General features: G+C 37.5%; 1 protein-coding gene and 1 long non-coding RNA gene across 3 annotated transcripts in view; one reads left to right on the top strand and one right to left on the bottom strand.

Moving 5' to 3' along the window:
* The window catches only part of ERICH6B (glutamate rich 6B), a 110,503-nt gene extending 108,567 nt beyond the window's left edge, over positions 1–1,936 (bottom strand). For both annotated transcript variants that reach the window (XM_074191695.1, XM_074191696.1), the window contains exon 1: positions 1,795–1,936. The gene's annotated coding sequence lies outside the window, so the exon portion shown is untranslated. The remainder of the gene's footprint in view (positions 1–1,794) is intronic.
* LOC141491096 (uncharacterized) lies at positions 1,278–19,253 on the top strand. The gene is made up of 3 exons (XR_012469457.1): positions 1,278–1,578; positions 15,320–15,539; positions 19,101–19,253. It is a non-coding gene; the product is annotated as an uncharacterized LOC141491096 (long non-coding RNA).
* The last annotated feature ends 737 nt before the right edge of the window (positions 19,254–19,990 follow it).

Genomic DNA, 19,990 nt, shown 5'->3' with positions numbered 1-19,990 from the left:
TTCAGAAAGTTCCTTCCAGGATGTAATCCTGGTATTCCATGTGATCAACCTGGAAATCTGGTGATCACTGCACTATGCTGAAACACTAAAAGCATTTCACATAGCTGACCCTCCTTACATTTCCCCAGAGATATCTAAACTCTGTAAAGACAGACATACATTATGGTTACAATGAAAAAGGCACCAACTCCGAAATTTGAGGACTTGGGTTTGATGTCATATGACTTTGTCCAGGTCACTTGCTTAACCCTCCTTGGGCCTCAGTTTCCTCATCTATAAAATGAAGGAGTTGAACAAGATGACCTCTGGGTTCCCTTGTTATGATTTATCCATTCACTAAAAGATGATCATTTCTTTGTTAGAATTACCATTTTATCAATCTGAGCCATGGAAAGGTTGACTGCTTCAATAATGGATTATACTATCACCTAATAGATCAGGCTAACTTGTTGATGAAGCATCCTCCATGTCTCCTTTATAATTAAGCTACACTCTGCCTACTTCGGCTCCTGGTGTGTGATGATGGACATGCTTGAAATAAGACTATTTCTCTTACAGAAGCTAAAAGGGAGGAAAACATGGTAAGAGTTGAGGATAAGAGGTTTGTTCTTAAGCACCGATGGAGGATTCTTCTGAGTCATTCTTTAGTGTTTTTTTTTTAATCCAGGCGGACTATGGAAGGGCCTTGAAAGATTGCTCTTTGAGAGTTCAAAGAGAGCTTGAAGGATCTTTTGAAGATTTTCCAAATTCCCTCTTGTCCTTTTGCAGAAAAGTTCAGCTTTGTTTTGATTTTAGTCCCTGTGAATGCTAGGTTATGTTGCTTAGAAAATGAAGGGCCAAAGGAACCAGGGGAGAGGAAAGGACAGAGATGCAGCTTCTGTCTCCACCTCAGAAGCCAGGATGCGGGAGGTCTATAAATCCTAGTCACTCTAGGGAGGAGCAAAAGCCAGAGGAGAGATTTCTTGTTCCAACTACTGTATTACACACCTCCTGGGAACAGATTTTTTTTAAATAGCAACCCTTCTACCTCCCCAAGGGGTTTTTCTTTAGGTGAGAGACTTCAGAGCTCAAAGTGATAGTGGAGCTCAGACAGGGCTGCCCGAGTGACACCGAACATTCCTTGTGGGCTTGTAACTCCACGGGAAACTAGTTACCCAGCCAGCTATAGTTAGTTAAGGTCTGTGACCTCACAGTTACCAGGGGAACACAAATCTCTTTCTTGATAGAAAGGTGCAGTTTGTTTTTCCAGTGAATGCATTTATAAACATAGGCCCATACCTCCCATGGACTTCATTCAGCTCTGACTCCAGTGGGAGGAGGCTGCATCCTGTCTTAGCTCTGGAAGAGCCAAGAATACATGAACATCCTTTCAGGCAGAAGCATTCTTAATTCTTCATCTTTAAAATTGAGGGGAGATTATTTTTTCCCTGGGATTTGGACCAGGTGATAGATCATTAACCAGATTTGCTGCTGGAACATTTTTTCACACTTCTTTTAAGACTACAACCCAATCAGATGAGATTAAAGCAACCAGTCCCTTATTGGTGATAGCAAATATGGAAAACAGATTATGCTTCGGTATGTGAGTACAGGATGATGTTGTCTTATAGAATAGTGGGATCTGAACTGCAAAGCCCCAAAGCCAGGTCAAACATTCAAATGCACAAATACGTAATTGAGAGAGAAAATTAGCTCTGTTTAGAAACTGGGTCAATAAAATGAAAAGCAAGTGCCAGGAATGTACTGAGATTCTTTCTAAAAAATTGAATCATTAAATACATAAGAAAGACTCACATAAGTCAGGAGAAATAGAAAGCTGGATCCTCTAGTTTCATCCAGATTTAGTGGTTCATATTGCTCTACTCCCACAGTTAGTTTCATAGATTATGTTCTTCCTTGAGGGACTGGATGGCATCAACACCTTTAAAAACCCTAAATCAGGGAGGTAGGATTGTTTGACTCCCTACCCAAACTTTGATGACCCCCAAAAGGGTAATCTTTATTCATACTTTGTTACATCATTAACAAAAGTCATTTTAAGGTGACCTATTGATCGAGTTATATCACTAGAGAGAGTAAACCTTTAGCAAGAAAATGACACATCCCTTTCTCATAGTCCATATATAACTCAAGAGGAACTTTCTCTCAAGAATTTCAACGCTCTATAATGCTTTCTATTTAGTGATTCCCCCAAATGACCCTTTTGGAACTGAGATACTCTTACTGTCTTCCTTATATGAGCTAGATTCCATAACACTCAAATGACCATTTGGATTGTAAGCAAACTTATGATCTGGGAATATCACAGTGGAGAGATTATTATAATGACCCTGCCTACCCACATTTCTCTAATCATTTAAATCTGATTTTATTTGTATAAAAAGGTTTTGATGATTTTGTTTTTTATAGTTCCCAGGTTTGTTTTGGAAGGAGGAAAAGATGCTTTGGGGCAATAAATTGCAGTCACTAAGGGTGTTTTGACCATCTACTAAATAATAGGTAGTCAGTCAGTCAATAAACATTTATTATATCTGTAAGAGACTGTGCTAAATAAACTCTGGGAATAAAAAGAGAAGTTAAAGACAGTCCTTGCTCTCAAGGAGTTCACAATCTAATGGAGAAAGACAATACATAAAAAGTTGAAAAACTGAAGGTGGGGAGAGCAAGGGAAGGTAGCACATTGAAGTCTTATAGCTGGATTATGCTCAGGGCACCCTCCTTAAGTGGAGGATGATGAAAATCTCCTCTCTCTCTACTTTCCACCTTCTCAGATCAGAGGGAGAGAGGGCCCCAGTGACAGCCCAGATTGAGAAAAGAGGTCTTTCAGAATTAATTCAATCTTGCAAGAAGATGAATTTGTGAAGACAGGGATCAGGATATTGAGATACTTTGGGAGTATAAACATGAAAATTAAATAGTCCCTGACTATAAGGAATGTACATCTCAAGTATTAAAAAGAAGATAATACCTACCATTTTTTTTAGGTTTTTGCAAGGCAAATGGGGTTAAGTGGCTTGCCCAAGGCCACACAGCTAGGTAATTATTAAGTGTCTGAGACCGGATTTGAACCCAGGTACTCCTGACTCCAGGGCTGGTGCTTTATCCACTATGCATGCCTACCATTTTCTAATCAAAGACTGATCCCCTTTCCCTTCCTCTTTCCCTTCTTCCCTCTTCTTCCCCCTTCTTCTTCCCCCTTTCCTTCCCCTTCCCCTTTCCTTTTCTTTCCTTCCCTTCCCTTTTCCTTTTCTTTCCTTCCCCTTCCCTTTTCCTTTCCCTCTTCTTTCCTTCCCTCCCCTTTCCCTTTCCTTTCCTTTCCTTTCCTTCCCCCCTTCCCTTCTCTCCTCTCCTATTTCTTTTTCTTTCCTTTATTTTCCCCTCTTTTATGCTTTAAATAACCTATTATTGGATTAAATGGAACTTTCAAGTCAGGGACTGAACTGTACATAACACAAAATCCTATGTGTGCCAGATGTGTTTCATTTAAATAAGTGCCTTTTTAGGACCCAGGGGTCTGCACATTTTTTTTTTAGGTTTTTGCAAGGCAAATGGGGTTAAGTGGCTTGCCCAAGGCCACACAGCTAGGTAATTATTAAGTGTCTGAGACCAGATTTGAACCCAGGTACTCCTGACTCCAAGGCCAGTGCTTTATCCACTGCTGCCCCTGCACATTTTTTTAATCTATTTATATTCTAAATGGTGATCTAGGACCCTTATTCTCTTTGTTTCTGTGGTGAATTAGTGATCTGACTTTCTAACCTTTATATTCTGCTGTTCAAATTCTATTAGTTGCCTATATATTTGAAATATTTATTGTTCTCAACTACTGAATAGTCTTAGCTACTTTGCCAGTGAACATCACACAACAAAATTTGTTGAATTAAATTCACATGAACTGTGTGACCACAGACAAGTTACTTAACCTCAGATGTTACCTTTTATTCTCTGCCCAAGACAAAGATGGGGCTTGACTTTGAATGCCAGAGAGAATCTGAAGGAATTTCTAAAAGTTTGGGATGACTCAAGGCTAGGTTCTCACGGAAAGTGGATAATAAATAATAAAAGTGGGCAATTCTTTAAAGCTTTGATATATAAATACAATATACATACGTACATATTGTATAAATGCATATTCATGCTTAAATATAAATAGTATCAGGTCAGTATAGATGTTAATGTCTTCTGTCCCTGAAAATGGATAAAACACAGAAGGCTCATTAGTATGCATTGACAAAGGCAGAAATATGTCCTTTCTATCACTAAACTCAAGATCCCATGAAAACAGCAGCCCATCACATATTGCACATTTCTGAATGGCAAAGACAACTTTATGGGGTAGTTGAAATAGATATTTCATCTTTGTCTAAACTCTCACTATGTTAACATCTCTAATGGCCAGATTTCCTAGCTAGCCAGGACATAGTTTGAGTTTTGTTAATGCTTTTAGGTTTTAGCATTCTCCTGGTGGTGCCTCTTCTGCTATTGTGAATGCCTATTCTGGGTTAGGTTACAATCCAGTTAGACTCAGAAAAGAGTAAGTTAGTTACTTGCACATCATCACCAGAGAGTGAAGTGAGTGGAAGAATGTTGGATTGTAATGGGTAAAATAGAAATGAGATTGTTTTAGAGATAAAGACCCAAGACTGGCTATTGTAAGCAAGTGATGGATACTGCCCATTTTGCCACATTCTGATTGATTGATCATACAACAGGGGCCAAACCTTTGTTTGGAGACCAATAGGATCGATAGACCTTTTCATTGCAAACAGCATGACTCAGATCCCTTATCCTTTTAGCGCTGACTGTTCATCTTTCTTACATTTACCTTAGAGACATATTGAACTCAACTGCCTTTAATCTTTTCCTTCTTCCTCCTTCTCCCCATACCCCACTTCTCCAATAGGGTGGACAGCATCCTGGCTTTTTCCCCCCTTCCTTCCAAAGCCCCCTACTCTGAGGAGCACAGATTCTGCCCATAAAACCTTAAGTTTCTACATGAAAATGTCTTGGGGGACAGAAGGAAAACACTGGCAAATTCTGAGAGATTACGTCAATTATTTCCTGGTATCTGTCTGTCACCCTCTCATAGAAGGAAATTAAATTGGTCTGGCACAATGTGTTCTTCATAGAGCCAAGTTGGAGGCTTCCTCATACCTAATGTTATTTAAGGGAACTGAAAATTGATTAGCTAAAGATCTCTTTGAGTATGTTTCTTCGGTTCAACTGAACCAATAGCATAGCAGAGAGTAAGAGAACTGAGCCAGGAGTTCAGCAATTTGGATATTTATTTATTACTCCACTAAAACCTATCAGTGTGACCACAGGTGTGTGTTATAAGTCAGTCATGGCTCAGGATCAGTTGGTAATATCAGGTTTGAAATTGCAATACTTGTCTAATAACATTGACTAGTTAACAAAAGAAGGCAAATTTAACCATAGCAGGGAAAGTCCAAGTAGAAGAACATAGTATTGATTCAGGTGGTCATAGTTTATCTGCCTTGGTCAAAAACATGATTTATATGGCCGATATTTCTCTGACCATGTTCTCTCTGGGTCTCATTTTTTCCCTTTCAACCATAAAAGGAAATAGTTAACCTTTTTTTGGAGTTCTTTACATAGCGTTAATTGACCCCCAAGGATCATATCTAGCCTAGATTTCAGGGGATCTATTAACTATGATGAGAAAAAGTACATCATTATCTCATTATGATTATTCTCTCTTTATAATCTTCTACAATTTAACTTAGACATTTAAAACCATTATTCTGAAAAGGGGTCCCCAGATTTAACATCTGATCAAAAGGAACCATGACCCAGACAAGGTTAAGAACACCTCGACCAAATAATCTCTTAGCTCTCTTCCTTCTGAGCCCATAACTATATTACCAATTAAATCATTTTGTCTTTAGCTGAATTATGGGGAAAGGGAGAATATTGAACTTGGCTGCTCTAATATATTAAACATCCATGATTCATTCTCATCTATAACTTAAGAGATAAATCGCAAGAAGCTGTCTGCCAGAATCACAGAGTAGTGAAGCAATTTTGTAATGGTCTCACAACTAGTTTTTGGCAGAGGTAAAATTAAACCTGGTTCCTTCTGGCTCCAAATGCATCTCTCTGCATTTTGTCCTGATACCTCTAAGTTATGTAGCACCCCATAAAATGATGCTGACTTTGGATGATTCTTTGCATGAAGCAAATTGTCATTAGTTGAAGTCCAAGCTTCTCTCCTAATATGGTTCTTCTGATGCTGCTCAGTAAAGAATCCACCCCCTCCTGCCCTTGACCTTGATCTTTCCCCAGACCTTTCTGCTTTGTACTCCTCCCCAACAGAATTAGAGGATTTTGAAGATTTCTGCTTTTGCCCCTGGACTGGCTTATATACCCTTTTGCTTATGCTTCCATTTCCTCAGAGCTGATGATTGTCTTCCTATTGCTTTTTTTTGCACACCCTGTCTTTTCCCTCACCCCCTGGGACTGAGGACAATAAGACACCCTCCAGCTCTAAACATGGCTATGATTTAATCTGTAATCTGTAATTGCCAGGGTCTCCCTTTTATCTTTTATAAAGATGGACCCCTTATTTTTCCATTTCTAATATTCTGGGACTGGCGCCTTTGCAACAGCCTCAGGGGCACCAGGATTCATGTTATCAGGTCCTGCTGACTTGAATACATGGAGTTTTATAAAGCACTTTTCCACTCTTTTCTTCTTTATTCTAGTTTGGCTTCCCATCCTCTTATCCCAGGGCTCCCTAGCTCTGCTATCTGATCACACTATACTGCTTTTCTATTTGACTAGAGAGGTTAAAAATATTAAAAGAATTCCTTTTCTTTTCATACTCCTCTCTAATCAGTTTTCCCTCCCTATTTATCAAAAATAGACATTTGGTCCTCTCCTATTACTTTATATAATTGAAGAATGATTTCTTGTTATGTTGAAATCCCTTACAAGCCGAATATGATTTCTCACTTAAAGTATTTCAATCCTTGTCCATATACAAACATTTGATAGTCATTACTATGTTACTGGTCTCAGAGCACCAGGAAACTGGTTTGCTTTATTATGTGAGGGAATTATATATATCCCCATCTATACATGTGGGGAGCATAATTTGATACCCCAGTCTCATCAATCTAATCAAATCAATGGAATATTGAGGGACATTATATAATTAATGTGATTTTATTATGTATGAATTTCCACTATAATCCTTTTACTCCTTAGAAAGTTGACTAGTTTTTCCTTTTTGCCACATTTCCCTCTGCATTCCAGACAGGATTCTACATTTCTACGTTTAGTCAGTTTGACATAGGAGCACTGCATTTATCTTTTCTAAACACTGCATAGAATTTGTTTTTTGTGCTCACAGAACTGTCTATCTGAGAGTTGAAAGCATCCAAATCTTTTTTTTTTTTATTCTTAGATCTTTCCCCTATCTGGTCATTTATAACTGTCCTGGACTTGTTGAAATTCTTTTTTTCCTAATAGGTTCCAACCCCACCAGAGAAGTGGCATTTTGAGATATTGAAAAGATCATGTCAGCCAGACAAGTCAAAAAGATTTTGCATTCCCAGAAACTTGTTCAGTGATGAATTTGTGTTAGCAATTGGACTCCATGCATTCTGCTTTTTAGGTTACCTCTTGACTTTTTGATTCCAACATTAGTCTATAGATACTGTATGGGTTTCTCCTTGTTGAGTTTCATTTACCTCAGTTTGACTAGGATCCATGACAGGTATTTGTATGCCATCATTTAGAACTGGAAGTAGCACCTTCGACCTTACTTCTCTTTCCTCAGGATGAAGCAAGGATGTCTATTCTTCTACTTACTTCTCTCTAAAATGGATGTCATCCTAATTAAGAGATGTAAAAGATACAAGTAGGTATCATTAGCATACTAGCTCTGCCAAGATATTTCTGCCCTCTGCAGAATCTTGAGAATCATGTCAGTGGAAGAGGTCGCCTCGAATTAGCACAATGGGCCCTACTAGTTAGAGTCAACGGATATTTAATCTATCTTTGAACTTATCTCCTCCTGTTAGTAGGAGCCATGGCCAAGTCTTTGATTTAGGATTAGAAACCCCCCTTTATTTCCTAATCACTGAATCCTGGCTTATATTCATTTACTTTCAAACGTTATAGCCATTGTATATAATTTATTTACATATCTATATATTTATGGCAATTTTGAGATAGATACACACATGTATCCATACACATGTACACTATATATATATTATATATATATAAACCATATACACATATAGGTGTAGGTATATGTATATATGTGCATACATTCCCATTTCTACATACATGTATAAATACAGATTATATCTACATGTGTGTATACACATATATTTTCTAACAAAACACAAAGAACTATATGTCACAAACATCACAGTTTTTCCTCAGGTTCCCAAGATCCTCTGGATCTCCCCTACAAATAAATAAGTAGTGAAAGGTAAGAATAGGAATGGATAGATATTACCATCATCCTCAATTACTTTGTTCTAAATTTCTGCCTTTGTCACACAAGTGCTACTGATACCTCTACACTGGCTACCTTCTTTCTTTCTTTTTCTGATTCCTTGATGAGCCAATTCAATATCAATTACTTTGGTGAAATAAGAGGAGATACAATTTTCTAAGGGCTCCTCCTTCTTCCCTCTTCCACATCTTTCATCTTTCAGATGTCTTTCCCTAGTATCACCTCTTTTACTCTGGTCTCAAGAAAAGAGATAATGTTTTTCCTTGAGAAAGTGATTTTCTTTACATCTTGATTTCATCTCCTACTTACTTTTCCAGCAAATTGACTCCACTATAATTACCCCTTCCCTTATTTCTAGTTTTTATTTTTTGCAAGGCAAACGAGGTTAAGTGGCTTGCCCAAGGCCACACAGCTAGGTAATTAAGTGTCTGAGACCGGATTTGAACCCAGGTACTCCTGACTCCAGGATTGGTGCTTTATCCACTGTGCCACCTAGCCGCCCCCCTTCCCTTATTTCTAATATCTTCCTATTAACTGACTCCTTCTTTGCTATCTACAAACATGCCTTACCTATCCTTAAACACCACACATAATCTGATCATCCCCATTGGCTATCCTGTCTCTCTTTACCTTTTGGTTATACTCATTAAGAAAGTAATTTACATTTGATATCTATAGCTCCTTTCCTCTCATTCTCTTATAAATCTTCTATATTCTGGCTTCCAACCTCATCATCAAACTGAAATTTCCCTCTCCAAAGTTACCATTTCTTAATAATCAAATCTAATAATGATACTCCTTCTGAATGTTCTGTTCCCTTTGGGTTTTTGTGCTACTGCTTTCCTATCTAATCATTCTTTTTCATTCTCCTTTGCTGGTTCTTCTTGACTCCCTAAGCACAAGATATCCCAAGATTCTGTTCAGGGTCCTTTTTTCTTCTTTCTTTAACCTATCTCACTTGGCAATCTCATCAGTTCCCATGACTTCATTGATAGATCTTATCACATCTTGCTTGGTTTTATTCTAAACTCCTTCCTGGTCACTTGTCTCAAGGTTCTTATCACTCCAATCCACCTTCCACTCAGCTACCAAAACTTCTTTTTCTAAAATGTACTTCTGACCATGCCTCTCCCTTGCTCAATGACCTCCAGTGATTCTCTATTACCTGTATGATCAAATAAAATCCTTTTGGTTAAAGCTCTTAATAAATTGGTCTGGTCTTTTCTTTTTAGTCTTTTTATATACTCTGGTCCTCTCAATATAGTCTATGCTTTAGCTAGTTGCTTTCCTCGCATGTGATGCTACATCTCCTCATACCTGAAATATTCTGCAACTTGTGATGCCCCTGACTTCCTGGAAGATCATCTCAGGTTTCACCCTCTGCAGGGGGGTCTTTCCTGTTCCCCCTTAACACTCCTCCTCTAAAATACTGATGTCTTTCCTTCTTAAATTACCTTCTCCCTTTTCTAACTATACCATCTCCATGCTTAGGTAGTTTGTTTTTGCCTTCTTGTTTAGAATGTGGTTCTTTGAGAGGACTGTTTTTGCCCTTTTAAATCCTTAACAGTTAGCATCTAGAATACAAAAAATGCTTCATAAAGTCTTGTGGACTAACTGGCAACAAACCTCTAAGACTTTTGAGTCATTCTACTTTCTTTCCCCTATTGGAAAAAAATTGCAGTTCCAACAAATTACCTAGGTTGTATTAGGGCATCTGTAGAAATTTCCCATCTAGCCTCAATCCTCTGGACTTTTCCATCTTGTCCCTATACCAGGTACCTCCTCTCCCTTTCATTTCCTTCTGTTCTTCCCTCTTAAAATTGTAAGTTCCTTGAGGGCATGGACTGTTTTTTGCCTTTCTTTATATCTCTAGTAGATAGCAATGTACTTTGGCACTTGAATGCTTATTGGCAGAAATATAACAAAATAAAAAATATATAGTTATCACAATCATTCCAATTGCATAGCATAATCCACATAAAAATACCTAATGTGGGGAACTCATATTGGAATAGCACGAGGCTAGCCACAGTGGATGAAACAAACACTAATTCATAATTGTACCATATATATTATCATTTCAGTTATGTCTACACTTTGTGACCTCATTTGGAGATTTCTTGGCAAAACTACTGGAGTGGTCATTAACTCCTCACACTTAAAAGCCAAGGATTCCAATAGAACAATGAGTTTTATTGTCAACAAATCCTCTAGTGACAAATTTAAGGAGTTTTTTTTTCTGTAGTCATCACTCTCTCGTTACAAGATAGCCTGATATCATTTACCTAATTCCAAGTCTATCATCATATCTTTTGCTTACCCAACTCCAAGTCTATCATCATATTATCTTCAAAAAGATATAGTTTTATAACTTCATCCCATATTCTGATGCCTTCTATTTTTGTCTTCTTTTGTTGCTATTTATATTTTGCTAGGATTTCAATACAATTTTCAACACAGTTTTGAATATTATTGGTAATTATCATCATCCTTGTTTCACATCTGATCTTACTGGGAAGGCTTCTAGCTTATCCTCATCAGGTTTATCTAATTCATCATTAACCTATGTGTTAGAAAGTTGACCAAGTCCTTCAAACCTTATTCATATTTTTTCATTCTATGATGTCCAAATGATATAAGGTGGGGGACATTGTATGTTTCTGCCTTGAATCTTCTTAGCCACGTAATCGAGTGAGATAATAGAGAAGCCAAATAATAGCATATTTTCTTTACATTTTTGTCAAAACCACGAAATCCTAGAAAAGTCTTGAGTGCTTAAGATTCTTTAGATACAGTCAAATATAACAAACATTTTTATCTTCTGGAGATCTGTATTCACTCTTTGCTGAGAGACCCATGAACTTAATGGATGATCTGAAAAATAGTCACTTGTCAATTGACAGTTTCATAAGCCTCTTGAAGCTAATCAAACACTTTTGTGGGTCTTTCCTCATGTATATCAAGTCTTTTCAAAGATGGGCAGTCATTCAGTTATATCAACCCTTTCAGGTAATTCAACTTTCTTCTCCTTATCTCTCCAAACCTTATCTCTAAGATCCCTCACTTTATAATCTATATGTACATAGTTGCTTTCATATTCTCTCCTCCATTAGAATTTGAGCTTTTAAAGTAAAAGAACATTTTTTTGCCTTTTTAAAATTTCCAGTGTTTAGCACAGTACCTACTATGTTCATTTAATACTAAGCTCATTTAATAAATGATAATTAACTTATTAACAAATGGTAACTCTCAGTCAAGTCCAGTATTAAATTTCCACTTTATGGTATTCTATTAATTCTTGGAATAGGCTATTGGTCCAAAAAATGCTGATGTTCTAGGGGTGGTGACCAGACCCGCCTTTTTATTGTAGCTAAAACCTCTTTACATTACTCAAACTCTCACTGATGTCACTCAAACAGTGATAATTTTGTTAATACCCTACAGAGTTTTTTAGCCTTAAATAAGGCATGGTTCAAACATCTCATAGAATGACTGAAATACACTGCTCACTTAGGATCCTCTCTACGTCTTCACCAGAAATGCCAAAACTCATTAACAAAATAGGGCCACCCAAACTCCCAAGTGCCTAAATCAGATTAAAGTGTAATTGAGAAATTTTTAACAAAAATACTAAAAAGTACACTATGACAGAGATAATGTGCATTTGTGATTTTCTAAATCAATATGTGACCATGGAGATTTTTTTTTTTGACATTTTGGCCTTTTCAACTGTTTCATATCATCCTGAGCCATGGTTATTGTGGTTCAGTGACATTCCATCTAGGCCTCCAGTGGTTCCTCCAAATGTGTGTTCTCCCTGAGAAGTTTCTTAACTTGGGGTATGAGATTCATATACTGGAAAGCACAGAAGCCTAGCAGCATTTTTTTACCCTGACATCTTCCAACATCAGACATACAATCTGTTTATAGATATTCATATCTTGTCATTATTATAGACTAAGGAATTTTGCTTTTCCTCAGTATATTCTTAAAAGAATATGGCAGCCATCCACATCCAGATGAAGAGAACAAAAGGGAAAAAAACCACTGAATCTGAACACTATTTTCACCTTTTAAAAATTTCCTCTTAGGTTTTACCTTCATATCTCATGATTTTCTTTCTTTTCCCTTAGTTCTAATTCCTCCTACAGAAAATGACTAATACGTAAATTTGTTAAATACAAATGTACGTGCACAATGTTTGCTAAATTGTTCACCACTGGGGGTGGCAAAGGGAGGGTGGAAGAAAATCATGTAGCTGATAAATATGCATGTGGATGAATGTTAAAAAACTTTCATAAGTTGTAATTGGAAAAGTAAAATTAAAAAAATTAAATAATGGTAGAATGATGAACTGGAAAGAACTTTGCATTGGGAGTCATAAGGTTATATGACTATTATTTGAATTCTGACTATCATTTTGTGGCTGTGTACCAGGAGCAAGTGACTTACAGTTTTTACATTTTGTGTAAAATGGATATAATCTGTAGGGTGGTTATGAGGATCAATTAAGAAATGCATTCTTTCCATAAACATTAGGTTATTGCAATGTAGCAAGTAGGGTGCCGGACTTGGAGCTGCAAAGTCTTGGGTCATTACATGAATACTTACTAGCTATGTGACACTGGACAAGTCGCTTGATTACTCTCTGCCTTCATTCTCTACTTTGTAGAAGGAAAGGAGTAACATTCAATACTTTTAAGATTTGTTCTAGCTCTAAGGAACTCATAGGTGTGGAAAATTCCTTTACCAATGTAAGTTGGGAACTTTTCTGAAATTTAGAGCCTCACAGTAGTTTTTCCAACATCATGCAATGGTAGTTTTCACCAACCATTTTTTTTTTGTAGAAAATGATTTTTTTTAAAAAGAGATAAAAATTTAAAGTAAATGTCAGCTATTTTTATTTTAGAAGAATGGCTAGGTAGATCTGACTTCTGCCAATATTTTCACTAGGAATCTTCTCCACATATGTCTTTAGAAGAATAATACTTATGGATGTCTTTTGTCTTTTTATTGTAGTCATTTTCTAGTTTGATTCTAGATTGAACTCTTTTGTGACAAAGAAAAACAAAAGCATTAGCTGTTGAAAACTTATCTGACAATGTATACAATATCCCATACCAATAGTCCTCCACCTCTTTGCCAGGAGGGAGGAGTGTTTATTTCTTTTCCAGGATCCTCCTTGGTTGTTACTTTCTCAAGAATTCACCTCATTCTCAAGAGTGACCTCATTTACATTGTTTTAGTCATTAAGTTTAGATTTTTTTAAATTGTACTAATTTTAGCTTTTTGGTTCTACTAATTTCATTCTGCATTAGTTCAAATAAATCCTCCCAAATTTCTCTGAGATCCTGATAATCAACCCAACTTCTAAAAGGGATCTTCAGACATTTCCTTCTCTCTTTTAATTTAAATTTAAGACATTTCCTATTAGGGTGGGTAAGAGGAGTTTGCATTTGTCATTCACCTGCATCCAAAACTTTGCTTCTGGATGAAGACACTAAAGGCAGCTTCTTAATATTGCACTGTTGTGAAACAATGAAACAGGTGTTAAGATGAGGCTAAATCTATTGCAATATTTGAATTTGTTTGTGAAGGTAGTATTTTAAAGGCATAGATAAATGGAATGGTCTTTGTAAACTGATCACTCCATTTATTTCTATGTTCCCTTCTCACCCAGGCACACAACTGATCATGATTTAAAAGGAGGAGCCTTTTGAAGTGTTATCTTAAAATATGTATAATTTTTATAACCTGTTCCAAGCAATGCATGAACTCATCCTACTCAGACTGTCAACGGGTTTCGGCAAAGCTAGGTTGTGATTGGAAGCCTGCACACTCATGATTTATGGTCCCGTTTAATGCAGCTGAGATTGGGAGCGAAGGTCGGAGCAAGTATTTTCATAGATGTATGGGAGTGGGTTTTCAATATAAATTATGCAACACTTGGCATTCCACACAGATACAGGTCGAACAACCCCAGCAGAGTATTTGTGGGTGTTCTAGCTGATTTGTGGTCTGTCCTGCCACTTGTGAGTGAGACTGGGTCATCCCTTACTTAGGCAAGGGGTGCACTGGAGGCAGCTGGCAATTAATCATCGCTGCAGGTGGTGAAGTCACAAATGGGGAATCTGGAATTTTGATCCTTTAAATTTGTGTTGTTGTGTACCTGCCCTCCCAGCCCACTGTCACCGATTTCTTTAACAGGTCACTGAGGAGCGGTTAGCTCATTCTCTCTGGGTTCAGCAGAGAAGACTTTATGGTTTCATTAGTCCCAGTTCTTGCCCTAATTAACTAGGTAGAGTTTCCACTTAAGTCAGATCATAAGATTTAGAACCAGAGGAAATCCTAATGGTTATCTAGTCTAATTCTGTAATATTGCAGATGGAGAAACTGAGGCACAGGGACATAAAGAAAATTGTCAAAAGTCACAAACATAAGAAAGAAGGATCATAGACCTAGACATCTCCTAAGACATTTAAGTCTCATCATCTCATTTCCCAGACAGGAGAAACAAAGGTGCCAAGATATGAAGGAACTTGTCCAAATTCATCTGGTAGTTATGCTAGAAACAGAATTTGAATCCTTGAACTTAAGAGCCAAAGCTCTTTCCATTATACCACACTGCCTCCATATCATGACCATATTTAAACTCAGTCTTCTAATGAGAAATCTTTCCACTATACTGCTTTTAAAAACTGTAGAGTAAAAAACAAAACAAAACTGTAGAGTCTTTCTGTCCAAGATTGAACTTCTGAGGCTCCCTAATCATGATTTTGTTTTCCAAACATTTTTAATAAAATTGATTTTTCTCTCTTTCATTAGAAAAATCCAAACCAAACAACTCAGCCTGACTGTTCCGGTGCTAATCAAAGGAAGGACAACTTGCGGCTATGAAGCAGCCAAGAATAATTTACCTTCACATTTACTAATCGGAGTGATTTTCCTTTTGGTGGTAAAATGGATACCCTGAAGCTTTGGCTGGAGTATTTTTCTGAAAAAGCAGAGAGAGCCTCAGGAGTCAAAGGCATTATTTTTGCATGAGGTATTTAATTCTAAACATAAATATTGAGAAGACCAGGCTCCAGGGCAAGCTCAGACTTTACTCTGAGGCTCCAGAGGATCTTTCCTCACATCCAATTAGTCAAAGTGTAGGCTTAAACAAATGAAAGACTTATTAAAAATTTGCTGCAGAGAGTAAACTTCTAGGGCCCTGTTTTCTAGGTAAAGAAAAGTAGGTCGCTATGCTGTTTCATTCTAGATATCCTTGGTGCTTAGGTCTTTGGGCTAGAAGGGTCCCAGTTACTGAGATCATCCATGGCCTTGAATACAGATGGGACCTGTGGGATCATATGCTTGTCTTGTAAACGTAATGAGTGGGGCTTGTAAGAGACAGCTAGGTGGAAAGAGCATTGGGTTTGGATTCAGGAAGACCTGGCACTTCTTAGCTGGGTGATTCTGAGCAAATTCCTTAATCCTGTTTGCCTCAATTTCAGTATTTGTAAAATGATCTGGAGAAGGAAATGGCAAATCACTCTAGTGTCTTTGTCAAGAAAACCTCAAATGGACTCATGAAGAAACACCGGAACAAAACATATCCCACAAGATTTCTCTAAGTTTCAAATATGCGATCTCATTTAATATGCTATATAAGTGCTATCTATTATTGTTATTAAGTGATCAGTGATGGTACTGCTTCTTATCTAGGTTGGCCTTATTCTTTTCTAATTTTACCACAGACCCTGAAATCTGCATGCCATTCATCATGTTAGGATAAGGAGTCAGTATAAATCAAACTGGTTTAGCCTTTGGAATTGTCACATCTCATTAGGAAGCTCTGTCTAAGCTATGGGGTCTCTCCCCAATCTAGTGCATAATATGGCAAGAAAGATATCCCACCTTCATTGGCACGTCATCTCATAGTTCTACCACCAAAGGGTTCTAAGACTATACATTTTTAAATATATAACCACATATATATTATCACTTTCTAAATTATGTCAGTGTAATAATGTATGTAGTCATATAAGTTCCTCCCCCTCTTCTCCTCAACTATCAATCAATCAAAAGTTCAAAGAAATCTTGAATCAGCTGGAGGGGAATAAAGTGCTTTTATTGGTTAAAGAAAAATGACACAGCATAAGAACTATCTTGTGATTGTCTGAAAGATTCAGTCCCACCCCTGGCCATTTATTTCAAACGAGTCAGTTTAGAATTTTGCAAGATTAATGGTAAGCGTGCATAGTGATATAGGTACTCCAGAGCTCAGATGAGGTAGCCTTGGCCAATGGAGAGGCAGAGGTATAGTGCCTGCAGATAGATGTGGAAAGACCTGAAGGTGACAAACTCACAGAGTCAGATCCCTCATGTAGATAGAAGTACTGACTGTAGACTTAACAGAAGTCCCGAAGATCCTCCAAAGCTAGCAGATAGCTATCCCTAAGGGAAACTTCGTGAGACGTCTATGGAGAAAGAAAACTCTATGAGTTGGCCCTTTGGCCATATGTGTTTTCTGTTCATCTGCCAATGTACTTTCTCTGAGCACACTCTCTAGGCACCTTGCGGGAATGAGGGAAGGGAATTCCCCTAATTCAGGAGGAAATATTCTCTACTGGTACTTCCTACTTTATTTCTTTAGTAAATCCTTTTTCTAAAAGCTAATTAAAGCCTTGGCTGACTGATTTTAATGGGAAGCACAGCTATTGGGATTCATGAACGGCAATTCTAGAAACCTAGTCCCTTAGAGTTCCCCCTAGAAACTTGAGGAGGAGGAGAAGTTAGCTACTCTCTGGGGACCTGGCCAACCAATTCAAATTGGAAATGTATGTATGCTTGTGTATCTAACACACACACACACACACACACACACACACACAGACACACAACCTATAGACACACTTTTAAAACTGCAACCTAGTTGATTTTTTTCTGGTGCCTGGACTTGAAGTACTAAGTTCTGATGTCAAATTCTTCCTGTGGCCATCCGTGCTCACTCATAAGAAAAGTCTTGGCATTCCTGTTGGACCACTTTTGGGGGAAATTCTTTACCTTCCCTTTTGTCTTTCTGTCTCTCCTTTATTAACTTTTCTACCATATTCATTCTTCTGCTTCTGATTTTCCTGAGTTCCTCAGTTCCTAGCTCTTCTTCATTGCAGACCTAACAGCCAAGGCTCAGGAAAGACATGGTGGCCCATAATTTTACCTTGAAGACAAAGTTGGGGAGGGGAAGAAGAAGAATAGAAAGAATCAGGGGTACAGACTTTCCAAGAGAGAAGTATTCAGACATGAGCTTTTTTGCACTTTGTCCCATGCATGGGATTGAGAAACAAGGTCATACCTAAGATCTGAACCTCTTCCTAGGATGAAGAAATGAGTATAAACTAATTGCATTGGAAACTATTGAGAACTGAGTGTCTAGGTAATGGGACTTGAGTGAAGAGGTTAATATTCCTATGTTTACTTTCAACAATGAAGTATAAAGGTCTGGACCACAAAACATGTACTGCCCTCCCAGAAGTCCTGGGTTCGGGAATATCTACAGACTGTTTATTTTGAGGCTACTTTGGGCTGAATCTGGAAGTAGCCTTTCACATACAACCTAGGTTATAACTGCTTTAATATAGTTTGATTGTTATTATAATTACTTAAAAATTTTTATTATAATTACTTTTTGAAATGACTATTAAAATTTTATTAAAATTACTTCTTAAAATTTAAAATTCTAATATAGGTAAAAAAATGTATTTGCCTAAAAAAGAGATAAATAGCCAGCAGTAATTAGCATTTTAAAGTTTGCAAAGTATTCTGCATATTTTCTCAGCCGGTCTTCCTAACAACCCTGGGAGATAGTTATTATTATTCTCATTTAACAGATGAAGAAATTGAGGTTGAGATGGGTTGAATGACTTGCTAGAGTCACACAACTAGGAAAAGCCTGAGGCAGGATTCAAAATGGATCTTCCTGCTCCAAATCCGAATTTTTATTCATTATGCAGTCTAGTTGCTTCTTTCAAAACCCCTTAGTTGGTGAAAAATTCACACTTATAGAAGCCTACAATGTCTCTCTGTATATTGGATCAATGCACAATGTAAAAATGCATTACACATATTAATACTGGGGCAGGTAGATAGGGAAGTGGATAGAGCACTGGGTTTGTAGCCAACTTCCTGAGTTAAAATCTGACTTCAGACACTACCAGCGTGACCCTGGACAATTCACTTAACCCTGTTTGCCTCAGTTCCTCATCTGTAAAATGAGCTGGGGAAGGAAATGATAAAGCTCTATATAAAAGCCCCAAATAGAATCATGGAGGAGGACTCAACAACATTAATGATGTCAAGGTTTCTTTTAGTTCTAATATTCTCTGATTAAGATTCTGTCTGGTAGCTTAGCTTCCTGAATTCTTTCTGTGTTGGTTTTGGGGAGACCATCCTGCCCCTGCCACAAAGATTTGCAGTGGGTCTCTGTTCGGGGCCAGGCTCCCTGATAAGATGCTCATGGATGTGGTTGAGCTTTCAGCCCAGTTTTTATTATCCAATTCTGGGGGCTGTGGAATCTCAGTGGAATCTGGTCTTAGAATGATTGTGAAATTTCTTTTGTTCACAGGAAACTTCTCTTGATTGATCACTCAGGCTGGAGGAAGGAAAAAAATCATTGGAAAGAAAGATTATAGAAGACTACACAGTTGAGAGGGGGGAAAAATCCTTAGTAGCTTTCTAACATATATTTTCTGATTCTTTGGATGTATTTGCTGACTGTGTGTGCTAAGAGGAAATGAAAATGCTATCATTTTTGTTCTGTTTGGTTTAGTTCACTAGGGAGGCAATGTGCTATAGCAAAATGAGGATAACCTTTAAAGATAAAGGCACAGCTCAAAGCTTTACTCACCTGTGTGACCTTGGACAAATCACCTATTATGCATAGGACTCAGTTTACCTCATTGTAAGATAAAGGAGTTAGATTACCCAATATTTAAGTCTTTTCCAATTCTAAGACTCTTAGAATGAAATATTATAGGACTAAATACATAGGTTTATGTACAGTAAATGTTATTTATTGTGTGCTATTTGTTGAGAGAAGAACATAGCTTTGGGAAGATACTATTCTCGCCTTAGCAGAGCCTGTTGGGGAATGAGATGTTTGGGGGATGAAAGGCAAACAAGATTTAATTTGCAATTTTCTGTGGTAAGTGCTTTAGGGAAATGGGAAAATGGGAAGGAAATATTGAGGGGGAATACAATTTTAAGCCAAAAAAAAAAAACCCCAAAGTAAAAAATCTTGGAATAAGAAGCTTCCGTTCTAATGGAAGCCTCAAAAATCAACTGAAACAGGGGGTAGGTGGAGGAGAAGAGGAGAAAGTTACCTGGCAAATAAGGGTATCATCGTGAAGTCCAGAAAATCAGGAGTTGAAACAGAAGTAGAATGAAGACTGACCTTTCTTACACAATGGGAGGAACTCCCCAATGGGAGATGGTGGGTTGGCGGGGCAGAAGGAT

This window comes from Macrotis lagotis, chromosome 6, assembly GCF_037893015.1.
Source record: "Macrotis lagotis isolate mMagLag1 chromosome 6, bilby.v1.9.chrom.fasta, whole genome shotgun sequence".
NCBI classification, from domain to species: domain Eukaryota; kingdom Metazoa; phylum Chordata; class Mammalia; order Peramelemorphia; family Peramelidae; genus Macrotis; species Macrotis lagotis.
This window is presented reverse-complemented; position numbering and strand designations above follow the sequence as displayed.